Source organism: Canis lupus, chromosome 3 (genome assembly GCF_003254725.2).
Source record: "Canis lupus dingo isolate Sandy chromosome 3, ASM325472v2, whole genome shotgun sequence".
NCBI classification, from domain to species: domain Eukaryota; kingdom Metazoa; phylum Chordata; class Mammalia; order Carnivora; family Canidae; genus Canis; species Canis lupus.
In genome coordinates, this window is record NC_064245.1 from 28,876,009 (window position 1) to 28,887,500 (window position 11,492).

General features: G+C 37.8%; 1 protein-coding gene and 1 long non-coding RNA gene across 4 annotated transcripts in view; one reads left to right on the forward strand and one right to left on the reverse strand.

Annotated features, from left to right (window-relative positions):
• TBCA (tubulin folding cofactor A) overlaps nucleotides 1-11,492 on the forward strand; it is a 75,617-nt gene that overhangs the window by 22,077 nt on the left and 42,048 nt on the right. The gene's annotated exons all lie outside the window — the stretch shown is intronic.
• LOC125754848 (uncharacterized) overlaps nucleotides 6,624-11,492 on the reverse strand; it is a 7,115-nt gene continuing 2,246 nt past the window's right edge. Inside the window, exons 2-3 of one of the 2 annotated variants that reach the window (XR_007409772.1) lie at nucleotides 9,683-9,711; nucleotides 6,624-6,850 (exon numbers count right to left, since the gene is read on the reverse strand). This is a non-coding gene — a long non-coding RNA (uncharacterized LOC125754848). Of the gene's footprint in view, nucleotides 6,851-9,682; nucleotides 9,712-10,809; nucleotides 11,027-11,492 lie in introns of those variants that run through there. The other variant, XR_007409773.1, reaches the window with a different exon arrangement.

Below are 11,492 nucleotides of genomic sequence, written 5' to 3' on the forward strand. Positions count from 1 at the left end.
CCTTTACTTCTTATTGCCACTACCAGTAGTATTTGACTTTCTTTTCTGGTTCTTTTTCCTCAAAGAAACAAATTTGTTTTGGTGTGTTTTAATTCATTTACTGGTGTTCCATCACTCACAAGGACAATATAAGGAATAGAATAGTGACATTGAGATTGGATGCTGGATAGTTGTCAGACTTATTCACCATATTGGTGACTGACTTACTCTTGAACACTATTTTCACAGCTTATAACCTTAAGAATTGTATTTAAACAATATTAAAATTATATTATTTGAACGTTTTGGGGTATTTACTGAGTTAAGTCCTCAAATGTTAAGTCTCCAAATGTCTTCAGTATTCTCTTGGAGACCATTGACATATAAAGAAAAATCATTGAGGGCCTTTTACAAAAATAACTTAGATTTTTTTCTTTTCTTTAGAATGTAAAATGTTGAACTTACCTAATTTTTTTTAAGACTTTATTTATTTATTCATAGACACAGAGAGAGAGGCAGAGACACAGGCAGAGGGAGAAGCAGGCTCCACACAGGGAGCCCGATGTGGGACTCGATCCCAGGTCTCCAGGATCACACCCTGGGCTGCAGACGGCGCCAAACCGCTGTGCCACCGGGGCTGCCCAACTTGCCTAATTTTTAATTAGAGATCTTAAAAATATGAAACAGTGTTCAGTAAGAATAAGTGTTAAGAATTTTCTACACTTAAAAAAAAGAGAAAAGAATTTTCTACACTTTTGTTTGATGGCCGGTAAGGTAAGGTAGGGAGAAGGATAGGGATGAGTGAAAGAAGTGTTGCAGGTAGATACATAAGATACTAGAAAAGAGAAGTAAGGGATGGAAAAAAAGGAATAAATCTTACTTGCTTTGGGCCATGGGCCTCAGGTAACTTTTTAATTATACTACCCATTAAAGGACTAAACTCCTTGAGAGTGCCAAAACATAATCTCTTTGTAGTCTCCAGAATCCAGGAAGGTGCCTTGAATTTAGTAATTTTCAAGAAGCCTTTGGTTCATAGCAAAGTGACTGGTGAATGAATCCGTGCTCACAGTTCTTCAAATATTTGAATACTTAATTGTTTAGAGTGTTCTGATTGGGATAATTAGAGTGACCTCTCAGGATAGAAAGTATTCCCTGAACTGTATCAGCAGCAACTTGAAGGGTAGGTGAAATTGAGCCAAGGGCCAAATCTAGGCTCAAGCCAATTTCTTTCTCTATTTTGGGGCTTGGTAAACATAAAAGTTGTCGGTAAACAACTTTTGAATATAAAGTCTCTCTTCAGATCTTCTCTGAATGTGCAGCTACCTCTGACTAGAATATTCCCCAATATACTGCTCTGAATAATACTGACTAGTCCTTGATTTTTATGTCTCTTCTTGAGTATTCTTTATGAAGTCTTCCTGGCTAATGGATGAATCCATTTTGTCTCAGGTGCTCTTTGTATATGTCCTGCATATCATCAAACCTATAGACTTCCCTGCAGTACGCACACTCACTTCCCTTATTCTTCTTAGAATCAGAGATCTGAACCTCTCTTACCTAAAGTCAGCATTCTACCTGTGCTCTCAATCCCATCTCCTTGCTCTGTTTGTTTCTTCTCTTCTCTGTGCCTTTGATCTCTTTACTGGTATTCAAGCATGCTGCAGTTACCAGCATCTTAAAGATTTATTAATGTATGAGAGGTAGAAGGAGCTCGTGGGCAACCCGGGTGGCTCAGCAGTTTAGCACCGCCTTCAGCCCAGGGCCTGCCTGATCCTGGAGACCCGGGATCGAGTCCCACATCGGGCTCCCTGCATGGAACCTGCTTCTCCCTCTGCCTGTGTCTCTGCCTCTCTCTCTCTCTCTCTCTCTCTCTCTCTCTCATGAATAAAAAATAAAAAAATCTTAAAAAAAAATAGAGGGAATCTCGTAAGAGAGCCTGTGGTGGAGGAGGGGCAGAGGGAGAGAATCTTCTAGCACAGTCCCTGCTGAGCACAAATGAGAGACAAGACTTGATCTTACAACCCATGAGATCAAGAGGAGCCGAAATCAGGGGTTGAAGCTTAACCTACTGAGCCTCCCAGGTGCCCCTGAACTCACTAACATCTTAATGAATCAAAAGCATAAAACTTTTTCTCTTTTCCCTCCCTAGGATCCAGACTTGTCAAAAGCCATGCCTGTATTCAGAGCCTCCATGATCCCACCTCCCAGTCAATTCTTAACCTATTGTAATCTTTCCTTACCAAGAGAAGTGAAACAAAAGTCACCCATAGTATCTTAATAGTCTTTATCTTGATTTACTAGCAGCAGTTGACAGAATTATCCTTTCCTTCCTTCTTAAAAGATTTATAATCCTATTCTTTTTTTCTTTTTAAAGATTTTGTTTATTTACTCATGAGAGACACAGAGAGAAGGGCAGAGACACAGGCAGAGGGAGAAGCAGGCTCCATGCAGGGAGCCCGATGTGGGACTCGATCCAGGGTCTACAGGATCACGCCCTGGGGGCTCTAAACCACTGAGCCACCCGGGCTGCCCTCCTATTCTTTTTTTGCTACAGTGATCTGGTTTTCCTTCTACCTCTTATCCCCTCCTCAGTCCTACTTTTGGTTTCTCCTTCTTTTGTTATTTATGCAACAGATTATTGAGCCACTAATATATGACAGATATTGCCTGAGTGATAGAGATATAATGACGACTAAAACTAGTATAAAAAGTCTCATCACAAGAAAAAAAATGTTGTAACTTACATATAGTGATTTTTTTTTAAGATTTTATTTATTTATTCATTAGAGACATAGAGAGGGGCAGAGACACAGGCAAGAGGCAGAAGCAGGCTGCCCTGAGGGAGCCTGACGCAAAACTCAATCCCAGACACCAAGATCGTGCCCTGAGCCACAGGCAGATGCTCAACCGCTGAGCCACCCAGGCATCCCAAGTGGTGGATGTTATTAACTAGACTTATTGAGATGATCATTTTGTAATATTTTGCAATAATTATATTTACACCTGAAACTAGTATGTCAGTTATACCTCAATTAAAAAGAAAAGATGTAGTTGTTGCATTAATGCAGCTTGCCCTCTCTTAAGTGTTCTCTGGGGTCTATCTGGTCTCTTTTCCCCTTTCACTCTGTGAACACTTCATTTTTTTTTTAAAGATTTTATTTATTTATTCATAGAGACACAGAGAGAGAGAGAGGCAGAGATACAGGCAGAGGGAGAAGCAGGCTCCACGCAGAGAGCCTGACGTGGGACTCAATCCAGGGTCTCCAGGATCACGCCCTGGGCTGCAGGTGGCGCTAAACTGCTGCGCCACCGGGGCTGCCCTCTGTGAGCACTTCAATGACCAATCTCACCCACTCCTGTGACCTCAGTTGTTTATGACTCCCACATGTGTATCCTTAGCCCAGACATTTCTCTTGAACTCCAGGTCTGGTTACCTCTTGACATTTCTACTTTAATGTCACAGAAACATCTTAAATATAACATGATCTAAAAGGTATTACAGTATTTCCACCCCTACCCTCTGCGAATCTGTTTTCACAGTCTCAGGTCACTGTAGTCTAATGATACGTCACACAATGCCTGCATCACTCACCTCACTTCATCTCATCACGTAAGCATTTCATCATCTCCTGCCATCACAAGAAGTGAGTACAGTCCAATTAGATATTTTGAGAGAGACTACATTCACGTAACTTTTATTACAATATTTTGTTCTATTATTGTTATTGATCTCTTATTCCTATTTCATAAATTGAATTTTATCATAGGTATATATGTTTAGGAAAAAACTAGTGGATATAGGGTTCTGTACTATCCACAGTTTCAGGCATCTAGTAAGGGTCTTGCCACTTATCCCGCATGGATAAGGGGCTACTGCTGTAGTTTTATGTTTTTCCTCTCCCACACTCTTCCTCTAGAGTTCCTTATGTCCAGTAGTGGTACCACCACACCACCATCGGCCCAGTTACCTTTGGCTTCTGCCTCTCCTTTCTCTTCCCACATCCATCATGCACTACAGTTAAAATAAGTTTCAAGTTTATCTATATCTCACTTCCCCCTGTTACCACTCTGGAGTAGGCTACCACTGTCTTTCTCTTGAATCACTACCTCACTATCCTTGTTTGCCTAGCCCTAGTCATCCTCTTACTATTGCATTCTCCATATTGCAGTCGTAGTGATCTTTTTTTTAACTAAAATGTGATTATGTCACTCACCAGATAGGATTGTTTAATACATTTAGGAATAATCCAGACTCTTTAGTATGATCTTACAAGATTTTATGCTGCTCCCCCTCCTCTCTTGGTTAGTTTTATCTCTGCACATTCATGAACCAACTTTACTTAATCCTCAAACAACGTACCATATTCTATCTCACTTTAGAATCTTTTGTGCTCTTTTTTAGTACCTAAAATGCTACATCCCTGCTTGCTACTCCTGCATATACCCTTTTCTTCTTTGCTCTGCTAGTTCTTAATCATCAGATCCTAACTTGACATCACTTTCTGGGGAAAGCTTTCCCTAACATCCCTCCTCCAACTCCCATTTAATTTGTGTCTGCTTTAAAAGACAAATATTTTCCCCAAAAGATTAGTATATTTTCCTGAAAGAGTTGTGGTTATGGAATACGTTTTGTTTTTGTTTTTATTTTTTTTTAAAGAGTCTATTTTATTTTATTTTATTTTTAAATTTTTATTTATTTATGATAGTCACACACAGAGAGAGAGAGAGAGGCAGAGACACAGGCAGAGGGAGAAGCAGGCTCCATGCACCGGGAGCCCGATGTGGGACTCGATCCCGGGTCTCCAGGATCGCGCCCTGGGCCAAAGGCAGGCGCCAAACCACTGCGCCACCCAGGGATCCCTGGAATACGTTTTAGATTTTAAATGTGGCATTCTCATTTGGGAACTGGGTTTCTGGTTGTAAATCTCTTTATTATCTGTTTGGTTCTTTTGTTTTGTTTTGTTTGTTTTATTTTGTTTTTGGCCCCCAGGGAACCTTTTAGTTGCTGCTATGTTTCAAAAGTAGAAAAAAAAGAGATGGACTTGACTAGTAGTTTAAAAAGATACTTCTGGGGTCCCTGGGTGGCTCAGCGGTTTGGCCTTTGGCCCAGGGCGAGATCCTGGAGACCCGGGATCGAATCCCACTTCAGGCTCCCAGTGCATGGAGCCTGCTTCTCCCTCTGCCTATGTCTCTGCCTCTCTCTCTCTCTCTCTCTCTCTCTCTCTCTCTCTGTGTGACTATCATAATAAATAAATAAATAAATAAATAAATAAATAAATAAATAAATAAATAAATAATAAAATAAAAAGATACTTCTAAGGCAAGAATTAAAGTATCATTTCTTCTTGGTCTTATTAGCACTGTCTTATTAACTTTGCAGGTAACTTCAAGCATATTTCTACATATGTGTACACACATATATAATCTATATATAAATAACTCTTTCTGTAGAGTAACATTGCTAGTGGGCCTTTTGATTTCAATATACTGAAATACTAGTCTCTGTAGTACATTTCCCTGGGCAAGATGGGCAGGGAGGAGAAGTGATCCAACCAAAGATGACTCCCTTCTCTGTAGTGTATTTCAGACTCTTCTGATCTACCTCAAATGTGGAAATATATTTTATCTTACATCATGACACAGTATACATATACACACATGACTGAAACAAAAATTTAATGAAATATTCCAATTTTTGCCACTAAACGATGCATTATTTCCAGTTCCGTTCTTTTTTCTTTCATTGAAACAATTATGATCACAACCCACTGAATTTATTTTGGGAGTCTTGGAGTGCAACCCTGACTAATGGATTACAACCAACCATTTGGGAATGCTCCTATAGAAGTAGGTAGTGGCTAGAATCTATATTCAAACTAGCCACTTCAACAAGCAGAATCTCAGCCAAGCGGGAGCCCTGGTATGGGAAGGACATGACTAACAATTACTCAATACCTGCATGATGCAGCATTGGACCAAGAACTGGGCTTATTTTATATTAACTATCATATTTTAGAGCAGTTAATCTTTCTGTTTTATATGAGGAAACTGAGGCTCAAAGGCAGGTGACTCACTTAAGACCATATATATAGAAAAGGTCAAAACTAAGATTTGAACTTAATGCAAGTTAGTCTGCCTAACTCCAAAGCCTATGCATTTGCACCATATCTCTGTTTCTCCAAGTAAGTAACATTGTAATATACGTGCTAAACTTGGAAGGGGATTAGTGACATTTAGGTGTCTTCAAAATTTTATAGTGGAAAATAACAATAAAAAGCCCCATTAAATGTGAGTTGAGACAGGCATAAACATTGACAAACAGTTAAATAGTGATAGATTATATTGGCTTTCCAGTGAGCTTAAGTTCTTCATGCCTCTGCTCATCCAAGAGGTAGAGGTAATATCCTTAAGGCTGAGATATATGGGGTTTTCTTGATGGTAAGGTAAATGAAATGTTCAGAGGCTTTACTACTGCATCAGAGCAGATAATAAGGCAATTAGAACTGTTAAATTGATGAAACACGAGACTGGGATGAGTTATGTCATGAATTGCAAAGAAACAAGAAATTTTACAGCAACTTTTGAGACTAAAGATGAAAGATATCTCAGTAAAATGAAGGGAAATTGATAGTTAAAGTGCTAGATTTATTGACCTGAAAAATCCAACTAAGCATTTTAGGGCCAGTTTCAGGATATTTATCAGCTTTGTAAATAAATAGAAAAAAAATTGTCAGTTTATGCTGATAGTTTAATTTTTTATATTAATAAAATGAATTTAGGATGTGTTTCTTCCTCCATTTTGTTGAGTTGTGATGCACCCTTGGAATCTTCTGATCCAACCTCCTCATTTTACAGATGTTGAGCCTTAGACCTGGAAAAATTAAGCACTTTACTCAGGGTCTCATTAACAAAGTCAGGAATTAGAACTGGAACCCTGGTCACCTGGTCATACGAGCCTTTTGTATTTGTGTAGAAAGCTTCAGAAGTGGCTATATCTGTTGGTTTAAACAAACCAGAAATAATTCAGTTATAAGATCTATCTTCCTTTAGAAACCTTTTTGGGATGTTATTCTCATGTTTTCACAAGTTCTTTCTAAGTTCCAGAAGCCATATACACGTATGCCTCTAGTTTAAGCAGGCACAACTAAATTCCATTGTCACTAAGTGTTAGATCTTGCATATCCATCCTCTATATGATTTTTAATGTGAATACACAGAATGACTGTTAATTGAGTTATTATTTATGCAAACAGCTCACTATAAAGCATTGTATAGGTATATGTGATCAAGATACAGCTATTTGGTCAAAGTTATTTGGAGAAGAAATCACTTTAAGAGAATTAAAATTTTGCTAGGTGAGTTGACAAAAAAGCTTCCTGGAGGAGATGACATTTGAGGCATATCTTGAGTGAGTAGTAGGGATGAGGAGGTGGGGTTAGGAGGTGAGGAGTTATTTCCTCTTAGCAAAAGAAGTAAGATAAAAATGTCCAAAGCTCATTTTGAAAATGAATAGGGCATATTTGGGACGTAGCATGGATATTATGATTGAAGGGTAGAAAGCATGAAGTATATAATGAAAATATACTCTGAGGGTCTTTAATATCCTTCTGAGAAATTTGGAATTCTATAGATACTGTTTCTGTTTGAGTATTTGAGTAAAGCAAGGGAATTCTGGTGACAGTTTGAAAGCTACATTGTGGAAGTGTAGAGAACAGTAGTTTCCTAGTGTTTCATAGTTTGTTGGTTTTTGTTTTTTTTTTCCAGCTGGATTAGAACTTAAAATCATGGTCTGTGGACCTCTGATGGACTGTGTCTAGTTAAGTGCTATGTAGTAGTGGTTGTACAAGGTTTACTTTAAATGAGTGAATTTCTGCTTAGAAAATTGGGCAGCCCAGGTAGCTCAGCGGTTTAGCGCTACCTTCAGCTCAGGGCATGGTCCTGGAGACCTGGGATCGAGTCCCACCTCAGGCTCCCTGCATAGAGTCTGCTTCTCTGTGTGTGTGTGTGTGTGTGTGTGTCTCATAAATAAGTAAAATCTTTTAAAAAAAAAATTTCTTGTGGTGGAGATAATCCTGTTTTATTTTGTTCTTTTAATGTAAATCTATAAATAAAGCATATTAAAATTGGCCTTTGCTTGTTTGCCACCAGCTAATGACACCACTTAGAATGCATATAAGGTATGTACAAAATAATTGAAGATTGAACAATAAACATATAGGAATGTGAAGGACAAATTAAGCCAAATAAACTTGAACACTCTTAGTGTGTTTACTTTTTGGTGTTTTTTGGCAGTTTACTCTTTATTGATTTAAAAATGAAGGAAACATGTAGCAAAATAAAAGTCAAAGAGGGAGAATGTCAGATATTTTATATCTTCATAATCTAACCTAGGTCATAAGGAGGAACCTCCATTTATTGATATACCATTATTCTTTCCTCAGATTATTAAATAGTGTCTTCTAGCTCCAGGATTTGGTTCAAAACTTAAGCAAAAAACCCAAACAAATCCATTAGTCATTTAGAATAAGACCATACATTTCACAAATGGCATTGTGTTTACTTTTTAATAGAATAGAATTATAAAATTAATACTCATTGGAGGGAAGCTAATATCTAATTTCATTAAAATGAATAATATTTTAGGAAATTTAAATTCAAGTTGGTTGTAAATACGAACTAAAACCTAGCAGTTGAATGATATCAAGGGTAATGATGGCACGATATAGAATGGGGGATAGTGCTCTGAATGGTACCATAGGTGTTATGTTAAATATGCTTTCATTTTAAATCATATTAATTACCTGGAAGAAGACATGTAAGAAAATCCACAAAGGATGCAAATTTTAGATTGTAATTAAAGAACTGAAAAGTGATGAGACATGCCTAGGTAGATAAACACAGTGAAATTTCATTTGTAAAATTAATTCCCTTGAGGGGAAAATGGAGCAGATTAAATTCACTAAAAAATTTTGCTTCTAGGGGATCCCTGGGTGGCGCAGCGGTTTGGCGCCTGCCTTTGGCCCAGGGCGCGATCCTGGAGACCCAGGATCGAGTCCCACGTCGGGCTCCCGGTGCATGGAGCCTGCTTCTCCCTCTGCCTATGTCTCTGCCTCTCTCTCTCTGTGTGTGACTATCATAAATAAATAAAAATTTAAAAAAAAATTTTGCTTCTAGTTTGTCATTTGCCAATCTGAGTAAACATTGAGTACCTCGATTCAGAGTCTGTCTTTTCATGTTATAATTCTTTTTATGTATGTAAGATATCATCAAACCAAAACCTCTTCCTAAGAAACAAAACCAAAATTGTTAACTGTCTTTTACTTTATCATTAAGTTAAAATACTATTTTTTGTGGAAACTTTCTTTTTTTTAAGATTTTATTTATTTATTTGACAGAGCATGATTGGGGACAAAGGGAGAAGGAGAAGTGGGCTCCCCACTGAGCAGCAGGGAGCCTGAGGGGGCTTGATTCCAGGACCCTGGGATCATAACTTGAGCCAAAGGCAGATTGCTCAACTGACTGAGCCACCCAGGCACCCCAGAAACTGCTTTCTTATCCACATAAAACCCAGAAGCCATAAAGATAAGATTGAGAGATTTAACTATATAAACATTATAAAATAAAATTTTCCTAGGGAAATAGAGCAAAAATGAAGGAAGAAGGAAGAAAAACAAGATAGATGACACATTAGGAAAGTACTTACCAACTACATGACAGATAAAGGATGAAGATCTAGAATATACAAAGAACTCCTGTCAATTGATAAAGATAGGAACACACCAGTATAAAAATAGTTGTGAATATAAACAGGAAATTTGCACATAAAGTAATAGGTTTGGATAACATATGAAATGTTAATAGTAACACTATAAACTACATATGGTTTGTAAGCAGTTTACAGGTATCAACCCGTTTCCTAGCTACTATTATTGGCAGATACTAGTATTATATTTGCTTTACAGTTGAAACAGGCACCAAGAGTTTAGGTAATTTTGAACTAGTGGAACCAGCATTTAACCTGGTTCTAGACTCTACCCATGATTGTATCTCACTAATAATCCCAGAAATGCAAGTAAGCACAGCAATAATATTATCGGTCACCTGTAATGTTGGCATAAATGAAAATACCAGTACCAAATGTTGTTGAGAGAAATGGGCTCTCACTGTTGGGAAATATCAATTGTTACTATCTCTGTAGAGGTGAGTTTTACAAATGTACATACCATTTGACTTAGAAACACCATGTTAAGATTTTCATCTAGAGAAGATAAGCAGAGAATGGTATAGATGTATGGACAATGATGTCATCTCACTGTTTATAATAATATTAAAGAATTGGAAACACTATAAATATTCATTGATAGGGTGTTACTTAAGGTATTTTGCATGCAATCAATGAAACTATATAGTCATTAAAATTACTTGGTGTAGGGCTGTATGCATGCCGTGGAAGGACTTCTACAATCTATTGAGTGTGACTAGATTGAGATCACCATGAGGGAAGGGATAGTAGTTATTTTGTTCATTGTTCACTGCTCGGTACATTGCAAGCATGTGCTATAACAAAAGTGGACATGCTGGATGGATGGATGGGTCGGTGGGTGGGTGGGTGGAAGGAAAGGAAAAGGATATGGTAAAAAGTAAAGATTCTAAGATTTGAAACTGGAAGCTTTCTGTTCTTGTACCTTCTTAGTAATAGCACCTTGTTTGAACTCAAGTCTTAAAACATTGATGTTCCACAAATATTTCTGTAAGGAGGAACAAGTTAGCTTGCATTAACATATGTATTAGTTTTCTAGAGCTGCTATAACAAAATTACCACAAACTGGGTGACTTAATACAATTAAATTTATTCTCTCAGATTTCTGGACGCTGGAAGTCTGCAATCAGGGTGTCAGTAGGGCCATGATCCTCGCTTCAAAGGCTCTAGGATAGAATCTTTTCTTGCCTTTTCTAGCCTTTGGTGGTTGCCAACTGTCTTTAGTGTTCTTGGCTTATGGCAGTTTAACTCCAGTCTCTGCTTCTGCCTTCTTCTTGTGTGACTTCTCTATAAAAGACCCCAGTCATTGGATTAGGGTCCACTCCAATCCATTATGACCTCATCTCAATGAATTATCTCTACAAAGAACCTGTTTCCAAATAAGATCACATTCTGAGGTCCTGAGTGGACCTGAAATTTGGGCGATACTATACAACCCACTACAACATCTCAGCTGAATACAGCCTTAAGGACAGACTCTCTGAATATCCAAGCTATCAAGTTTTACTTTTTAAAAAGTACCAAAAATTATTTCAGTATATTAATAAGTTGGCATTCTAGCATTATACATTAGCCTCATTAATCACCGTTATTCTACCCTTAAAACATGATTCCATTCTTAGTGGGGTGACAAAATAAGTTTTGAGCCTAAGAACCAGAACCTAGGGTGTGATTAATTGACCAAGGAAGGGAAGGCTTTTTAGGCCATTTCAATAAACTACCTCCTGACCTCTCCAAGTAGAACACGACTAGA